Here is a 20224-nt window from a genome sequence, read left to right on the forward strand (position 1 = left end):
TATGCAGAGAGAATTCTCCAGACTTAATCACACTTCCCTGGAAATTTTTTCCCTGTGTGACTGTTCTCCAGCCTCTCAGGCTGGCCTCCGTGGTCACCGGCATCCAATCCTGAATGCCAAATCTGCGGCCCTCTAGAAGATGAGCACTCTGTAATCACCACAGGAGAGACACCCTTGTCCTTGGATATAGGGTTATCCGCTGATGCATCTGAGGATGCGATCCGGACCATTTGTCCAGCAGATCCCACCGAAGAGTTCTTGCGGGAAATCTGCCGAATGGAATTGCTTCGTAATAAGCCACCATTTTTACCAGGACTCTTGTGCAATGATGCACTGACACTTTTCCTGGTTTTAGGAGGATCCCGATTAGCTCGGATAACTCCCTGGCTTTCTCCACTGGGAGAAACACGTTTTTCTGGACTGTGTCCAGAATCATCCCTATGAACAGTAGACGTGTCATCGGAAAAAGCTGCGATTTTGGAATATTTAGAATCCACTCGTGCTGTCGTAGAACTACTTAAGATAGTGCTACTCCGACCTCCAACTGTTCTCTGGACCTTGCCCTTATCAGGAAAGCGTCCATGTTTCCTTTTAAGAAAAATCATCATTCCGGCCATTACCTTGGTAAAAACCCGGGGCGCCGTGGACAACCCAAACGGCAGCGTCTGAACTGATAGTGACAGTTCTGTACCAGGAACCTGAAGTACCCTTGGTGAGAAGGGCAAATTTGGACCTGTAGGTAAGCGTCCCTGATATCCAGTGACACCATATCGTCCCCTTCTTCCTGGTTCGCTATCACTGCTCTGAGTGACTCCATCTTGATTTGAACGCTTGTATGTAAGTGTTCAAATATTTCAGATCTCACCGAGCCGGTTGGCTTCAGTACCACAATATAGTGTGGAATACTACCCCCTTCCATGTTGTAAGAGGGGTACTTTGATTATCACCTGCTGGGAATACAGCCTGTGAATTGTGTGAGGGGGAGATGTCTCGAATTTCCAATGTACACCTGGGATACTACATGTAGGATCCCGGAGTTCCCTTGCGAGTGAGCCCCCTGCGTACTGAAACTCTTGAGATGACCCCCTACCGCACCTGAGTCCGCTTGTACGGCCCCAGCGTTATGCTGCGGACTTGGCAGAAGCTGTGAGGGGCTTCTGTTCCTGGGAATGGGCTGCTTGCTGCAGTCTTCTTCCCTTTCCTCTACCCCTGGGCAGATATGACTGGCCTTTGCCCGCCTGCCCGTATGGGGACGAAAGGACTGAGACTGAAAAGACTGTGTCCTTTTTTGCCGATATGTGATTCGGGGTAACAAAAGGTGGATTTTTCAGCTGTTGCCATGGCCACCAGGTCCGATGGACCGCCCCTTTATACGGCAATACTTCCACATGCCGTCTGGAATCTGCCTCACCTGACCACTGTCGTGTCTTCGTCTGGCAGATATGTACATCACATTTACTCTTGATGCCAGAATGCAAATATCCCTCTGCGCATCACGCATATATAGAAATGCATCCTTAAAATGCTCTATAGTCAATAAAATCTTGTCCCTGTCAAGGGTATCAAAATTTTCAGTCAGGAAATCCGACCAAGCCCCCTCAGCGCTGCACATCCAGGCTGAGGCGATTGCTGGTCGTAGTATAACACCAGTATGTGTGTATATACTGTCATGATATTTTTCAGCTTCCTATCAGCTGGCTTCTTGAGGGCGGCCGTATCTAGAGACGGTAACGCCATGTTTTTATAAGCGTGTGAGCGCCTTATCCACCCTAAGGTGTGTTTCCCAACTCGCCCTTACTTCTGGCGGGAAAGGGTATACCGCCCATAACTTTCTATCGGAGGAACCCCACGTATCATCACACACTTCATTTAATTTATCGGATTCAGGCAAAACTACAAGTAGTTTATTCACACCCTACAAAATACCCTTATTTGTGGTACTTGTAGTATCAGAAATATGTAACAGCTCCTTCATTGCCCTTAACATGTAACTCGTGGCCCTAAAGGAAAATTACGTATGTTTCTTTACCGTCGACACTGGGGTCAGTGTCCATGTCTGTGTCTGTCGACCGACTGAGGTAAATGGGCGTTTTACAAGCCCCTGACGGTGTCTGAGACGCCTGGACCGGTACTAATTTGTCCGCCGGCCATCTCATGTCGTCAACCGTCTTGCAGCGTGTTGACATTATCACGTAATTCCATAAGTAGACCATCCATTCCGGTGTCGACTCCCTAGAGAGTGACATCAACATTACAGGCAATTTGCTCCGCCTCCTCACCAACATTTTCCTCATACATGTCGACACACACGTACCGACATACAGCACACACACAGGGAATGCTCTGATAGAGGACAGGACCCACTAGCCCTTTGGGGAGACAGAGGGAGAGTTTGCCAGCACACACCAAAAGCGCTATAATGTATATAACAACCCTAGAAGGTGTTGTTTCTATATATGCGCTCTTAATATATCATTATATCGCCAATTTATGCCCCCCTTCTCTTTTAACCCTGTTTCTGTAGTGCAGTGCAGGGGAGAGTGGGAGCCTTCCTCACCAGCGGAGCTGATCAGGAAAATGGCGCCGTGTGCTGAGGAGAATAAGCTCCGCCCCCTTTTCGGCGGGCTTTTCCTCCCGGTTTTTTAATAACTGGCCTGGGTTAAAATACATACATATAGCCTTAATGGCTATATGTGATGTATTTATTTGCCAAATAGGTATTTATATTGCTGCCCAGGGCGCCCCCAGCAGCGCCCTGCACCCTCCGTGACCGTGTCAGTGAGCCGTGTGACAACAATGGCGCACAGCTGCAGTGCTGTGCGCTACCTCTCTGAAGACTGTGAAGTCTTCTGCCGCCTGTTTCCGGACCTCCGTTCCGCCGTCTTTCTTCAGCGTCTGTAAGGGGGATCGGCGGCGCGGCTCCGGGACGAACCCCAGGCTGACCTGTGTTCCGACTCCCTCTGGAGCTCAGTGTCCAGTAGCCTAAGACTTCAATCCTCCTGCACGCAGGTGAGTTGCAAGTCTCTCCCCTAGGTCCCTCGTTGCAGTGATCCTGTCGCCAGCAGGAATCGCTGATTAGAAACCTAAAAAAAAACTTTACTAAATAGCTCCTTAAGAGAGCCATCCAGTTTGCACCCTTCTCGGACGGGCACAAAAACCTAACTGAGGCTTGGAGGAGGGTCATAGGGGGAGGAGCCAGTACACACCATGTGACCTAAAAAGCTTTTTAGATGTGCCCTGTCTCCTGCGGAGCCCGCTAATCCCATGGTCCTGACGGAGTCCCCAGCATCCACTAGGACGTTAGAGAAATATTATAATATTCTTATTTATATTATTCTAAAAAAATGTATAGTCAAAACTCTGGAGTGAAAAGTCTATGACAGGTGAGGCTTAACTATTCCTCCCATCTCTTACCAGAACTTTTCCTCCCATCTCTGACCCAAATTTTCAGCAGTACAAACAAACTGCTGGACCTGTGTAATGCCCACCTGAACCCTTGGGCTCATATACTGTATGTGTGTAAATTTGGCTCTGGCACTAGCCAGTGCCTCCCCAGCCTTTTACCTCACTGCACGTCCCTGATATAATGAGTGTACAAATAGAAGTCTATTAGCAATGGAACTATTCTGATAAAGTGGGAGCAGTAAGAGATTTCCAGTGTAGTAGGATATAGGACCTTATTCAGCATCAGTCGCAGTTTTGTTAAATTAGCAAAACTGCAACTACTTGTGATCGCATGCTGGGGGCCACCCAGCACAGGGCAAGGCCGCCCAGCATGCAAATGGCCACCAGCATTGCAATTGCAATTCAATTGCAATCGCATAGCTGTTCATGTCAAATAAGGGATGCCCCTTGCCTGCACAGTCTGGCTGCGGAGGCAGACGCAGGTCGGCCATCTTACCTGTCGCAGCGGCTGCATGTGACTTCACGTGGCCAACTTGAAAAATGGCCTGGGATCCTCTGTGTTCCCGATGCCACGCCCCGCAATGACGCCCCTAATCGCCCCGCGAAAGCCTCTGCCTGTCAATCAGGCAGAGGTGTTCGCATCAATGCAATGTGAATGCATTGCTGGGCATGCGCAAATCGGCCACTGCATGTGCACACTCATCATAAAATCGTCAGTATGTGATCGCATCTTAGATGCTGTCCTGGCAGAATTCCCAAGTTGTTTAAGGAGGGATTTTTTAAATGTAGAAATAGTAATGTCATATAGTACTATCTTACTTGCAAAGTAAGCTGATAAATGTTGGGAGTAGAGTGTTTTGGTGGAACGCAGTAAGAACAGTCTTAAATGGAGTTAAAGCTTTGCTTGCTGCTGAAATGGTGATTTTGTGTTAGGATAAAGGAAAGCAGTTGGTGCGAAGTACGACTCTGTCATCCTATACAGAAGGGAAGTATGGATGGCACACTGATTAACCAAGTCACCTAGTCCATAGACGCCCTCATTAGCCCAACTAGAAGATGAGGCAGGATGGAGTTCTAGGGAAAAGTCATAGTCATGGGTAAGGGGAGTTAGGCGATATACCAATGTTGACATATTTCTAATGGTTCTCAACCCCTGTCTATTTGTAGAGCCGCATTGAGACCCCATGGGGACTTAGGCAAGTTACAGGTCTGGAGCACCCTTAATCCATTTCATCCAGATTCCAATTTACTTACCCAGTACACAAACTATCACCTAGTGACTATATAGCATTTATCCAATCTTCTACCTCATGCTTCATATGGCTATGCCATTGAGATAATGTTACACAATTGCACATTTTATATTGCTACAAATCAGAGTGGTGCTAAGCAAGGTATGTAATAAGGACTGTGGTGGAGAGATGGGGTAAAATTGCAGAGCAGACGGAACATTGCAATCAGGGCTGGTTTCTAAGGTGTTTGGCATCCCCTGCAAACTATACATTTGTGCCCTCCCTTCCATACATAATAAAGATACAACAGTAGAATTGTTTGGTACCGCACAAGACAAAAGGTAAATATTGAGAAAATGGGCTATTTTATGTATGGCCTCTATAAAACCAACAATAAAGAAGTTTAGTTATATATCCGCTAAAATGGGTGTCTAGTCTCTGAAGTTGGTGGTGATCCCAGAGTCAGTGGGATGTATGCATTGGAACAAAGGAAAAGAAAGACTCTGTGGTGGGGCACACTTTGAAATGATAAATTCTAAAACTTAACTTTTAATTACATACAACATAAGAAAGGATAATTACACAGCATCCACACAACGGGATTATCACCTCTTAAATTGATCCATTTATCAAGGGTGACGATCATTTTTAAAATTCAAATAGTACATTTTAAAGCACCTATGGTGAAAAGATTAAAGACACTGAAGTCCCTAATGGATATCCAGAGTAATGAAGACAGAGGCATAAATAGAATAATTTGAATTGTGTTGCAATCCAATGCTTGGTGCCTTCTGTTTAAGGAGGTCTCCTGGTGTAGATTAATTAGCTGCATGATAGATTCAAAATAGAAACATTGCAAAAGGAGATAGTAAGTGTCAAAAATTGCGTAGTAGACCATATTGATAGATCTGTTGATGGTAGAGGTCAAAGCTTGCTCCAACAGTTCTGCTTGTCACGATCCGGGTAACTGGATGCCGTTTCCTGCCTGTTAAGTGTCTCCTGTGGTTGGCTCAGCGAGCCAGGGCCGGGTTATAGCTATGTTTTGGTTTACATCTCTTGCTTATGGCCTGCAGCGCTGGTTCAGCGGCCTCCTCTGTGTACTCACTTGCGGTGGTGTGGCGCTCTCAGCCCCACCGCGGCCGTCACTGCCGCACCTGTGGTTCCCCGCTGGATGTGCTTCTTCTGTGTGCCGCGGCCGCCACCATCATCATCCCTGTGGCCGCTGTGCGCATCTGGGCGCGTGGAGTTTCTGCTGCTGCGGCCTCCGCCGCCATTACCATTTGACACATGGGTTCTGAGTGCTTCTTTCCCCTTCAATTACCGTCACTGGGCGCAGCCATTTTGGATTTAGTCACATGATGCTCTTCTCACCTATCCGCAGGGCTGCTGGAGCCTGAGCTTAATTGTCAGCCAATCCCTGCTATCCAGCAGGTATAAATATCCTGTCTCAGCACCCAGAAGGTTGTCAGTGCTTCCATTGTCTCTCCAGCGTTCCAGTGTGCAGCTTGTCTAAGGACTCCTCAGTGGACACTCTCTGCAGTATAGCCTGACTCGCTGGTGGTTCCTCTCTGCGGTGCAGCTCCAGTTCTCCTGTGCTGATGCTCTGTGGTGCAACCTGACTCTGTAGTTCACGCACCCAGCTCTAGCAGAGTGTACAACTCCGGCTTCCAGCAGCCACTCTCTGGCAGTCCTCTGTTTCCACCATAGTAGTGGAGCATCACTCCAGCTCTAACTGCGATCCCTAGCATGACTCCAGCTTTACCTGCGATCCCTAGCATCACTCCAGCTTCACCTGCGATCCCCAGCATCACTTCAGCTTTACCTGCGATCCCCAGCATCACTTAAAGCACTCCCATTTCAACTCCGGATTACTGGTCATTACCAGCTGTGATTCAGAGACTCACTTGTGACATTTATTGTTTGGTTGCACATTCTTGACTTTTATGATTTAATAAAAACCCTCAAAGATACCTCCTGTTGTCGTGGTCACGCCTTCGGGCAATTGGTAATACAATCCAAGCACATGTCTAGGAGTCCTCTCCTACCTCCTAAGTTCACGTACCCATCAGCCCCTGCAATTGAGGCCTCCAGCTACCGACACCAGCCCTCAGTTGTGACACTGCTGTTTGTTGTCAGATAAGGAATTATGCTTACAGCACCTGATATTCCCCGGTGGTCTCCCCTCTGGGTACTGATCAGGCTTATCACGGCTTTGCTTCCAAGATCAGATTGGATCGGGCGTAACCAGTGAAATATGGCAGTCATTTTCCCAATTTTAACAAATGAGAGAGTGTGGTTATTGACATGTACCTAGGTAAAGGTACTTCTGCTGTCCAGTAAATAGCACAGGTTCGCTGATACTTGTAGCATTGCAGAGAATGTAGCCTGGCATCTGGATGAGAGAGTACTGAGTTAGGATAGATGCATGAAGAATAGGATAAGGACTCCACCTTCTGCTGTCCACTATCTTATAAAATTATAGCGGAGAGTGGATGAGAAAGGTGGGCTGATCTTACCTATTGAACTGAAAATTCTTAAGATTTTATACAAGAAATCAGTGTTTTAATAATAAAATAAAGAGACAGCAAAAAAAATAAGATTTTACTTACCGATAAATCTATTTCTCGTAGTCCGTAGTGGATGCTGGGGACTCCGTCAGGACCATGGGGATTAGCGGCTCCGCAGGAGACGGGGCACAAAACTAAAGCTTTAGGATCAGGTGGTGTGTACTGGCTCCTCCCCCTATGACCCTCCTCCAAGCCTCAGTTAGGATACTGTGCCCGGACGAGCGTACACAATAAGGAAGGATATTGAATCCCGGGTAAGACTCATACCAGCCACACCAATCACACCGTATAACTTGTGATCTAAACCCAGTTAACAGTATGACAAACGTAGGAGCCTCTGAACAGACGGCTCACAACAAATAACAACCCGATTTTTTTGTAACAATAACTATGTACAAGTATTGCAGACAATCCGCACTTGGGATGGGCGCCCAGCATCCACTACGGACTACGAGAAATAGATTTATCGGTAAGTAAAATCTTATTTTCTCTGACGTCCTAAGTGGATGCTGGGGACTCCGTCAGGACCATGGGGATTATACCAAAGCTCCCAAACGGGCGGGAGAGTGCGGATGACTCTGCAGCACCGAATGAGAGAACTCCAGGTCCTCTTTAGCCAGGGTATCAAATTTGTAGAATTTTACAAACGTGTTCTCCCCCGACCACGTAGCTGCTCGACAGAGTTGTAATGCCGAGACCCCTCGGGCAGCCGCCCAGGATGAGCCCACCTTCCTTGTGGAATGGGCCTTGACAGATTAAGGCTGTGGCAGGCCTGCCACAGAATGTGCAAGTTGAATTGTGCTACAAATCCAACGAGCAATCGTCTGCTTAGAAGCAGGAGCACCCAGCTTGTTGGGTGCATACAGTATAAACAGCGAGTCAGATTTTCTGACTCCAGCCGTCCTTGAAATGTATATTTTCAATGCCCTGACAACGTCCAGCAACTTGGAATCTTCCAAATCGCTAGTAACCGCAGGCACCACAATAGGCTGGTTCAGGTGAAACGCTGACACCACCTTAGGCAGAAACTGAGGACGCGTCCGCAGTTCTGCCCTGTCCGAATGGAAAATCAGATATGGGCTCTTATACGATAAAGCCGCCAATTCTGATACTCTCCTGGCTGAAGCCAGGGCCAGTAGCATGGTTACTTTCCATGTAAGATAGTTCAAATCCACCGATTTGAGTGGCTCAAACCAATGGGATTTGAGAAAATCCAAAACTACATTCAGGTCCCACGGAGCCACTGGGGGCACAACCGGGGGCTGTATATGTAGTACTCCTTTTACAAAAGTCTGGACTTCAGGAACTGAAGCCAATTCTTTCTGAAAGAAAATCGACAGGGCCGAAATTTGAACCTTAATGGACCCCAATTTGAGGCCCATAGACAATCCTGTTTGCAGGAAATGTTGGAATCGACCCAGTTGAAATTCCTCCGTGGGGGCCTTCCTGGCCTCACACCACGCAACATATTTTCTCCAAATGCGGTGATAATGTTGTGCAGTCACCTCCTTCCTGGCTTTAACCAGTGTAGGAATGACCTCTTCTGGAATGCCTTTTTCCTTTAGAATTCGGCGTTCAACCGCCATGCCGTCAAACGCAGCCGCGGTAAGTCTTGGAATAGACACGGTCCCTGCTGAATCAGGTCCCGTCTTGGAGGTAGAGGCCACGGATTTTCCGTGAGCATCTCCTGGAGTTCCGGGTACCAAGTTCTTCTTGGCCAATCCGGAGCCACGAGTATCGTTCTTACTCCCCTTTGCCGTATAATTCTCAGTACTTTGGGTATGAGAGGCAGAGGAGGAAACACATACACTGACTGGTACACCCACGGTGTTACCAGAGCGTCCACAGCTATTGCCTGAGGGTCTCTTGACCTGGCGCAATACCTGTCCAATTTTTTGTTGAGGCGAGACGCCATCATATCCACCTTTGGTTTTTCCCAACGGTTCACAATCATGTGGAAGACTTCTGGATGAAGTCCCCACTCTCCCGGGTGTAGATCGTGTCTGCTGAGGAAGTCTGCTTCCCAGTTGTCTACTCCCGGAATGAACACTGCTGACAGTGCTATCACATGATCTTCCGCCCAGCGAAGGATCCTTGCAGCTTCTGCCATTGCTCTCCTGCTTCTTGTGCCGCCCTGTCTGTTTACGTGGGCGACTGCCGTGATGTTGTCCGACTGGATCAACACCGGCTGACCCTGAAGCAGGGGTTTTGCCAGGCTTAGAGCATTGTAAATTGCTCTTAGCTCCAGTATATTTATATGAAGAGACATCTCCAGGCTTGACCATACTCCCTGGAAGTTTCTTCCCTGTGTGACCGCTCCCCAGCCTCTCAGACTGGCATCCGTGGTCACCAGGACCCAGTCCTGTATGCCGAATCTGCGGCCCTCTAACAGATGAGCACTCTGCAACCACCACAGAAGAGACACCCTTGTCCGTGGCGATAAGGTTATCCGCTGATGCATCTGCAGATGCGATCCGGACCATTTGTCCAGCAGATCCCACTGAAAAGTTCGTGCGTGGAATCTGCCGAATGGAATTGCTTCGTAAGAAGCCACCATCTGTCCCAGGACTCTTGTGCATTGATGCACAGACACTTTTCCTGGTTTTAGGAGGTTTCTGACAAGTTCGGATAACTCCTTGGCTTTCTCCTCCGGAAGAAACACCTTTTTCTGAACAGTGTCCAGAATCATTCCCAGGATCAGCAGACGTGTTGTCGGGGTCAACTGAGATTTTGGAAAATTCAGAATCCACCCGTGTTGTTGCAGCACTACTTGGGTTAGTGCTACTCCGTCCTCCAGCTGTTCTCTGGACCTTGCCCTTATCAGGAGATCGTCCAAGTAAGGGATAATTAATACGCCTCTTCTTCGCAGAAGAATCATCATTTCGGCCATTACCTTGGTAAAGACCCGAGGTGCCGTGGACAATCCAAACGGCAGCGTCTGAAACTGATAATGACAGTTTTGCACTACGAACCTGAGGTACCCTTGATGTGAAGGGCAAATTGGGACATGCAGGTAAGCATCCTTTATGTCCAGGGACACCATAAAGTCCCCTTCTTCCAGATTCGCTATCACTGCTCTGAGTGATTCCATCTTGAACTTGAATTTTTGTATGTACAGGTTCAAAGATTTCAGATATAGAATAGGTCTTACCGAGCCGTCCGGCTTCGGTACCACAAATAGCGTGGAGTAATACCCCTTTCCCTGTTGTAGGAGGGGTACCTTGACTATCACCTGCTGAGAAAACAGCTTGTGAATGGCTTCCAATACCGTCGCCCTGTCTGAGGGAGACGTTGGCAAAGCAGACTTTAGGTACCGGAGAGGGGGAGACTTCTCGAATTCCAACCTGTAACCCTGAGATACTACCTGCAGGATCCAAGGGTCCACCTGTGAGCAAGCCCACTGTGCGCTGAAATTCCTGAGTCGACCCCCCACCGCTCCTGAGTCCGCTTGTACAGCCCCAGCGTCATGCTGAGGGCTTTGCAGAACCCTGGGAGGGCTTCTGTTCCTGGGCAGGGGCTGCTTGCTGCCCTCTCTTACCCCTTCCTCTGCCCCGGGGCAGATATGACTGTCCTTTTGCCCTCTTGTTCTTATAGGACCGAAAGGACTGCGGCTGAAAAGACGGTGTCTTTTTCTGTTGGGAGGGGGTCTGAGGTAAAAAAGTGGATTTTCCGGCAGTTGCCGTGGCCACCAGATCCGATAGACCCACGCCAAATAATTCCTCCCCTTTATACGGCAATACTTCCATATGCCGTTTGGAATCCGCATCACCTGACCACTGTCGCGTCCATAAACTTCTTCAAGCAGATATGGACATCGCACTTACTCTCGATGCCAGAGTGCAAATATCCCTCTGAGCATCTCGCATATAAATAAAAGCACCCTTTAATTGCTCTATAGTCAATAAAATACTGTCCCTATCCAGGGTATCAATATTTTCAGTCAGGGAATCCGACCAGACCACCCCAGCACTGCACATCCAGGCTGAGGCGATGGCTGGTCGCAGTATAACACCAGTATGTGTGTATATACTCTTTAGGGTAGTTTCCAGCCTCCTATCAGCTGGATCCTTGAGGGCGGCCGTATCAGGAGACGGTAACGCCACTTGTTTTGATAAGCGTGTGAGCGCCTTATCCACCCTAGGGGGTGTTTCCCAGCGCGCCCTAACCTCTGGCGGGAAAGGGTATAATGCCAATAACTTTTTTGAAATTAGCACTTTTCTATCTGGGTTAACCCACGCTTCATCACATACATCATTCAATTCCTCTGATTCAGGAAAAACTACAGGTAGTTTTTTCACCCCCCACATAATACCCCTTTTTGTGGTACTTGCAGTATCAGAGATATGCAAAGCCTCCTTCATTGCCGTGATCATATAACGTGTGGCTCTACTTGAAAATACGTTTGTTTCTTCACCGTCGACACTAGATTCAGTGTCCGTGTCTGGGTCTGTGTCGACCGACTGAGGTAAAGGGCGTTTTACAGCCCCTGACGGTGTCTGAGACGCCTGGGCAGGTACCAACTGGTTTTCCGGCCGTCTCATGTCGTCAACTGATTTTTGTAATGTGCTGACATTATCACGTAATTCCATAAACAAAGCCATCCATTCCGGTGTCGACTCCCTGGGGGGTGACATCACCATTACCGGCAATTGCTCTGCCTCCACACCAACATCGTCCTCATACATGTCGACACACACGTACCGACACACAGCAGACACACAGGGAATGCTCTTTGGGGAGACAGAGGGAGAGTTTGCCAGCACACACCCAAGCGCTATAATATATATGGGAACAACCTTATATAAGTGTTGTATCCTTATAGCAGCTTAAATATATAAAATATCTCCATAAAAAGTGCCCCCCCTCTCTGTTTTACCCTGTTTCTGTAGTGCAGTGCAGGGGAGAGTCCTGGGAGCCTTCCTCACAGCGGAGCTGAGCAGGAAAATGGCGCTGTGTGCTGAGGAGAATAAGCCCCGCCCCCTATTCCGGCGGGCTTTTCTCCCGTAGTTTGTAATATCTGGCAGGGGTTAAATACATCCATATAGCCTCAAGGGCAATATGTGATGTATTTTTTAGCCATAAAAGGTATTTACATTGCTGCCCAGGGCGCCCCCAGCAGCGCCCTGCACCCTCCGTGACCGTTGGTGAGAAGTGTGTGACAAACAATGGCGCACAGCTGCAGTGCTGTGCGCTACCTTCAAGAAGACTGAAGAGCCTTCTGCCGCCGGTTTCTGGACCTTCAATCTTCAGCATCTGCAAGAGGGGTCGGCGGCGCGGCTCCGGGACGAACCCCAGGGTGAGACCTGTGTTCCGACTCCCTCTGGAGCTAATGGTGTCCAGTAGCCTAAGAAGCCAATCCATCCTGCACGCAGGTGAGTTGAACTTCTCTCCCCTAAGTCCCTCGAAGCAGTGAGCCTGTTGCCAGCAGGACTCACTGAAAATAATAAACCTAAAAACTTTTTCTAAGCAGCTCCTTAAGAGAGCCACCTAGATTGCACCCTGCTCGGACGGGCACAAAAACCTAACTGAGGCTTGGAGGAGGGTCATAGGGGGAGGAGCCAGTACACACCACCTGATCCTAAAGCTTTAGTTTTGTGCCCTGTCTCCTGCGGAGCCGCTAATCCCCATGGTCCTGACGGAGTCCCCAGCATCCACTTAGGACGTCAGAGAAAATTGTGTTGGCTTGCATGGAAGGGGCGTGGCCACACAATAGTACTAACAATTCAAATTATGCCACACAGTACCACAATCTTATTCACATTACACCGCACATAGTACCCCTGATTTATATTGCATGACATAGTAGTGTTCCTTATTCACATTACAACACACAGTAGTGCCCCTGAATCACATTATATCAGACAGTAGTGCCCCTTAGTTATGCTAAGCTACACAGTAGGGCCTCTTATACATGTTACACTACACAGTATTGTCTCTTATACACAATACCCACAGTAGTATCCCTTATACACATAATGTCCACAGTAGTAGTGCCCCTTACACATATTGCCCACAGTCAGTGACACACAATGCCCACAATAGTAGTGCCCCTTACATATAACACCCACATTAGTAGTGTCACACATAATGCCCACAGTAGTAGTGCCCCTTACACATAGCGCCCACAGTAGTAGTGCCACACATAATGCCCACAGTAGCAGTGTCACACATAATGCCCTCAGTAGTAGTACCAGTCAAAATGCCCATAGTAGTAGTAGTAGTGCTCCTTACACCAGTGCCGTAACTAAACATTTTAGTGCTGTGTGCAAGAAACAGCATCGGCGCCCCCCCCCTTTTGTTTAAAATAGGGCCAGTGCACGGTGCAGGCGCACGTCAAAAATATAAGACTGTGGCTTCATGGGGAAGTTGCATGGCCACAAAATAAAACCAATTCATATTATGCTGCACAGTAGTCTCCATCATTCAAATTACAGCAAGCAGAGCTCCCTTTTACACATTATGGCATGTAGAGCTCCCTTTCACACATTACAGCAGGTAGAGTCCTCCTTTTTACACATTATGGCAGCAGAGTCACCCTTTTTACACATTATGGTAGCAGTCCCCCTTTTTACACATTGAGGCAGCAGAGTCCCCCGTTTTACACATTACAGCAGCAGAGTCCCCCTTTTTACACATTACAGTATCAAAGTCCCCCTTTTTACACATTATGGCAGCAGAGTCCCTTTTTACACATTATGGCAGCAGAGTCCCCCTTTTTACACATTACAGCAGCAGAGTCCCCCTTTTTACACATTGAGGCAGCAGAGTCCCCCTTTTTACACATTGAGGCAGCAGAGTCCCCCTTTTTACACATTTACAGCAGCAGAGTCCCCCTTTTTACACATTATGGCAGCAAAGTCCCCTTTTTACAAATTACAGCAGCAGAGTCCCCCTTTTTACACATTAGGCAGGTAGAGCCACCTTTTTACACATTACGGCAGGCAGAGTCCCCATTTTACATATCACAGCAGCAGAGTCCCCCTTTTTTACACATTACAGCAACAGAGTCCCCCTTTTACACATTAAGGCAGCAGGCTCCCACTTTTTAAACATTACAGCAGCAGAGTCTCCCTTTTTACAAATTACGGCTGCAAAGTCCCCCCTTTTTACACATTACGGCAGCAGAGTCCCCCTTTATACACATTAGGCAGGTAGAGCCCCCTTTTTACACATTACGGCAGGCAGGGTCTCCCTTTTACACATTACGACAGGCAGAGCTCCCTTTTACACATTACAGCAGGTAGAGTCCTACTTTTTACACATTACAGCAGCAGAGTACCCCTTTTTACATATAATGGCAGCAGAGTCCCCCTTTTTACACATTATGGCAGCAGAGTCCCCCTTTTACACATTACGGCAGCTTTATTGGTCAGGTGTACTCACGTACACTAGGAATTTTTTACGGTACAGTACATTGCCAAGCAGCAACATGAAGGGGGAATTCATAGCATAAGAAGGGGGAAAAACGTAGCATACATTACACGTACGAGTTCATACTGCACATTGCAACTGTACGATAGACTCGACATATTAGACATTCTTATAAATGTTAGACTTTTTATATATTGTTCAGCTGGTGGACAGCTAGTGGGAAGAAGCTTTTAATGGATTTGGTCGACTTCGCAGGAATGGACCTGCAGCGTCTGCCTGATGGAAGCGGTTCAAACAGTTTGTGACCTGGGTGCTGCATGTCTGCTACGATTTTCTCTACTCGCTTCCTGACCCTTGACTGGTATAATTCCTGGACAGGAGGGAGGTCAGCCACAACAATCTTTTCAGCAGTCCTCACCACCCTTTGCAGCCTCCGTCTGTAACTCTCATTGGCAGCTTCATACTAGACTGTGATTGAGGAACATAGGACCGATTCTACGATTGCTGTGTAGAAGATGAGCAGCAGCTCCTGCGGGATGTTTAATTTCCTGAGTTGTCTCAGAAAGAATATCCACTGCTGGGCCTTCTTAATGACAGTGCTTATGTTGGGTCCCCATTTGAGGTCTTGGGAAATTTTTGACTGTAGGAATTTGAGGGAGTCGACCCACGAAACCATGCTGTCGGCTATTACGATTGGTTGGATAGCATTGAATTTCCTTGTGAAGTGCATATATATATATATATATATATACACACACACACACACACACACACACACACACACACACACACACACAGTCAGTGTATATATATATATATATATTATATATACACATATATATACATATATACAAACGTGTTGGCGGCACTCAGAGACTTAAACAAAGCTGCAAAATAGCGTGCTTTATTCAACGTTTCGGGCGTCTGCCCGTCGTCAGGAGGTAGCAAAACATATAATAGTACATCACAGTTACATTTATACATACACAAACAACACATAATTACCTGATCTGTCCCAGGTGAGTGTGCGCTCCGGGCGCCGATCCCCACGAGTCCCGCCAGAGTATCACCAGCGTGTCCCAGCGTGAACGTCATCCAGGAGCGCCCACCGACCCGGGCCAATCAGTGTGCATCACGTCCCGTTGCCACAGCAACGCGGCTGTTTCAAAACAGCACTGTCTTGCCCATGTGGCCTTAGCTACGTGGGTAAGACAGAAAGACAATTCAGGGAAAGGATGGCAGGTCACAGGTCGGCTATTAGGGCTGCCTTAGAAACGGGCAGAAGTGAACAGCCAGTGGCACGCCATTGTGCGGAAGCCAAACACAGTATTGCCAGTATCAGAACCAAACTAATAGATCATGTTCCATTTAATATCAGAGGGGGCAATAGAAAAAAACAATTATTACAATTAGAAAGTAAATGGATCCATGTTCTGGGAACATTGACACCAAGGGGCTTAAATGACTCCTTGGGGTTACAATGCTTCTTATAGATTCACACTAAACATTTAGTTCATTTAGTAAAAACATGTTATTATGCTGTCATTTAGGTAACCTTATTGATATAGTTGAATGTACAGTTTATTGCTGTAGGCGATCTGCTCTAAAGCTGCTGATTTTAAGTTGTTTTTATTTCACTACAGTGCTGTTTTGAAACAGCCGCGTTGCTGTGGCAACGGGACGTGATGCACACTGATTGGCCCGGGTCGGTGGGCGCTCCTGGATGACGTTCACGCTGGGACACGCTGGTGATACTCTGGCGGGACTCGTGGGGATCGGCGCCCGGAGCGCACACTCACCTGGGACAGATCAGGTAATTATGTGTTGTTTGTGTATGTATAAATGTAACTGTGATGTACTATTATATGTTTTGCTACCTCCTGACGACGGGCAGACGCCCGAAACGTTGAATAAAGCACGCTATTTTGCAGCTTTGTTTAAGTCTCTGAGTGCCGCCAACACGTTTGTATACATTGGGAATTCATACCCTTGGAAGGCACCTGAGCAATACTCCATTACCTTTGTTGTACTAGTGCCGGATACCTGCTGCTCCATATATATACATATATACATATATAAAGTGCATCCAGAAAGCATTCACAGCGCTTCACTTTTTCCACATTATGTTACGTTACAGCCTTATTCCAAAATGGAATAAATTCATTTTTTTCCTCAAAATTCTAAACACAATACTCCATAATGACAACGTGAAAAAAGGTTTTTTTGAGATTTTTGCAAATTTATTACAAATATAAAACTAAGAAATCACATGTACATAAGTATTCACAACCTTTGCTCAATACTTTGTTGGTGCACCTTTGGCAGCAATTACAGCCTCAAGTCTTTTTGAACATGATGCCACAAGCTTGGCACACCTATCTTTAGGTAGTTTTGTCCATTCCTCTTTGCAGCACCTCTCAAGCTCCATCAGGTTGAATGGGAAGCGTCGGTGCACAACCATTTTCAGATCTCTCCAGAGATGTTCAATTGGATTCAAGTCTGGGCTCTGGCTGGGCTACTCAAGGACATTCACAGAGTTGTCCTGAAGCCACTCCTTTGATATCTTGCCTGTGTGCTTAGGGTCGTTGTCCTGCTGAAAGTTGAACCGTTGCCCCAGTCTGAAGTCAAGATCATGGAACAGGTTTTCATCCAGGATATCTCTGTACATTGCTGCATTCATCTTTCCCGCTATCCTGACCAGTCTCCCAGTTACTGCTGCTGAAAAACATCCCCACGGCATGATGCTGCCACCACCATGCTTCACTGTAGGGATGGTGATGAGCGGTGCCTGGTTTCCTCCAAACATGACGCCTGGCATTCATGCCAAAGAGTTCAATATTTGTCTCATCAGACTAGAGAATTTTGTTTCTCATGGTCTGAGAGTCCTTCAGGTGCATTTTGGCAAACTCCAGGCGGGCTACCATGTGCTTTTTACTAAGGAGTGGCTTCCATCTGGCCTGATTGGTGAATTTCTGCAGAGATGGTTGTCCTTCTGGAACAGGCCTGGCCAACCTGTGGCTCTCCAGCTGTTGTAAAACTACAAGTCCCATCATGCCTTGCCACAGATTTGCTATTAGGGAATGCTAAAGCTGTAGCAGGGCATGCTGGGATGTGCAGTTTCACAGCATCTGGAAAGCCACAGGTTGGCCAGGCCTGTTCTGGAAGGTTCTCCTCTCTCCACAGAGAAATGCTGTAGCTCTGACAGAGTGACCATGGGGTTCTTGGTCACCTCCTTTACTAGGGCCCTTCTCCCCTTATTTCTCAGTGTAGCCGGTCGGCCAGCTCTAGGAAGAGTCCTGGTGGTTCTGAACTTCTTCCATTTACGGATGATGGAGGGCACTGGGACCTTCAAAGCAGCAGATATTTTTCTGTACCCTTCCCTAGACTTGTGCCTCGAGACAATCCTGTCTCGGAGGTCTACAGACAATTTCTTTGACTTCATACTTGGTTTGTGGGACCTTATATAGACAGTGGTGTGCCTTTCTAAATCATTTCCAATCAACTGAATTTACCCCAGGAAGACTCCAATTAAGCTGTAGGAACATATCAAGGATGATCAGTGGAAACAGGATGCACCTGAGCTCAATTTTGAGCTTCATGGCAAAGGCTGTGAATACTTATGTACATGTGATTTCTTAGTTTTTTATTTTTAATAAACTAGCAAAAATCTGAAAAAAAAAACCTTTTGTTCACATTGTCAATATGGGGTATTGTGTGAATTTGGAGGGAAAATTTTTATTTATTTCAAATGTGGAAAAAGGGAAGCACTGTGAATATTTTCCGGATGCACTGTGTGTGTATGTGTATATATATATATATATATATATATATATATATATACACAATATCGGCAGCGCGGCACTCAGCTTTTCAGTATGAATGAATGATGCGGACCAAAGTCTGCTGATCAGCAGACTTTGGTCCGCATCATTCATTCATAAGGAAAAGCTGAGTGCCGCGCCGCTGAGACTGTATATGCATCTATCTAGTGAAGGCACCGGCGCACGTTATTTCTTTTAACTATGGAGTGCCAGACCCCCGAGCATGCTGCATGCTATATATATATATATATATATATCCAAGCAGATCCTGCACTCACATCTTCAATAATTCAACGTAGCGGGTGCTCCCAATAGACCAAAGTAGGTCTACTTGAAATAGCCAAATTTCCACTAGGTGGAGAGTGCACTCACGCAGATTTATGAAACAGTTTGTGCATAAAAGAACAATATTTATTGGTCATCAAAAAAGCCTCGGGGTCGACGTTTCGGTTCAATGATGAACCTTTCTCAAGACCGGCATTAGTACTTAGTCAAACCAACATCGAATATGAAAGTTTTGCTAGAATGTCTGATACTATTTCCACCATAATATATATGGGTAATGAGTATGTACTCCTCTCCAGCATAATCACGTGTATGAAATAGGTCAGATGAATCTGCTAAAACAGGCACTGCTGCTTGGATGCAGCTGCAGGTGCACGTGGATACATGAGATGATATGTCCTGAAATCCAGGTCATCCCTGCGCTATTACACACATACATACATCCATACACGAACACACATACATACACACATAAGGACACACACACACAAACGTACGTACATACACAAGCCGTCTCCGTCTCTAAGATAAAAAATTTGGCTCATCAGGGAGTTTCTAGGTACTCAGAAACCCCCCTGCATTGCATGTATCACTCTTTATAATTACTTTTAGGCTCATTATTGTTCACCTATGGTGTAGAGTGATGGCATAGGTAATTGATACTGATAACTGAACAACATAATTCATTGTATGTCTCTGACATCTTACTTCCAGTGGGTCTGGTTCGTGTTTGTAAGTAAAGAAAAAATTAAGCAACTGGGCAAAATTATGGGGCAGATGTAACATTGTGCAAAGATTTAGATTTGGGTGGGGTGTGTCCTAACTGAAATCTAAGGGCCTGATTCAGATTAAGACGTAAAAGTGGTGAAATTGTTTGGCGATTTCAGCACTTCTGGGCATGCGCGTACACAGGTGCGCGCTTGTGCAGTGTCCTAAACTGCAATTGCAGGCTAAGACCTGGAGGGGGCATCGACACTCCATTTAAGAGGCATGGTCCGGGAAAAGCAGGCGTGTCTGGACCATTGCTGGGGGTGGCAGCAGTGGCTATGTGTTGTCACACGCAGCCACTGTGACCCAAAAGATGGCAGCCCTCTGACTGCCTACGCAGCAAGGCTGCACAGACATGGGGCTCCCTTAATCATGCAAGCGCATTGCGGCTCGCATGTTAGCTGGGGCACAGGACTTGGCATGCGGGGCCTCCTTGCCCTGTGCTGGGCAGCCCCCCGCCTGCTAAAGAAAAGAGTTGGAGTTTTGTGCTTTTTCGAAAAACTACAACTGAAGCTGAATTAGGCCCTAAACATAAACATGTCTAACATTTGTGTGCTACATGCAAAAGCAGCCAGTATATACCTTGCACAGAAAAAAAAACTATTTCCTCACCGAGCATTGCCGCACGTTTTTTCCAGACACAAAGGGGGTGATTCCGAGTTGTTCGCTCGCTAGCTGCTTTTAGCAGCATTGCACACGCTAAGCCGCCGCCCTCTGGGAGTGTATCTTAGCTTAGCAGAATTGCGAACGAAAGATACGAGAAAATTAGCGAAAC

At 47.0% G+C, this 20224-nt stretch overlaps 1 pseudogene; it reads right to left on the reverse strand.

Moving 5' to 3' along the window:
• Positions 1–6784: 6784 nt before the first annotated feature.
• Positions 6785–6903, reverse strand: LOC135052603 (5S ribosomal RNA; annotated as a pseudogene).
• Between the last annotated feature and the right edge of the window lie 13321 nt (positions 6904–20224).

Source organism: Pseudophryne corroboree, chromosome 2 (assembly GCF_028390025.1).
Source record: "Pseudophryne corroboree isolate aPseCor3 chromosome 2, aPseCor3.hap2, whole genome shotgun sequence".
NCBI classification, from domain to species: domain Eukaryota; kingdom Metazoa; phylum Chordata; class Amphibia; order Anura; family Myobatrachidae; genus Pseudophryne; species Pseudophryne corroboree.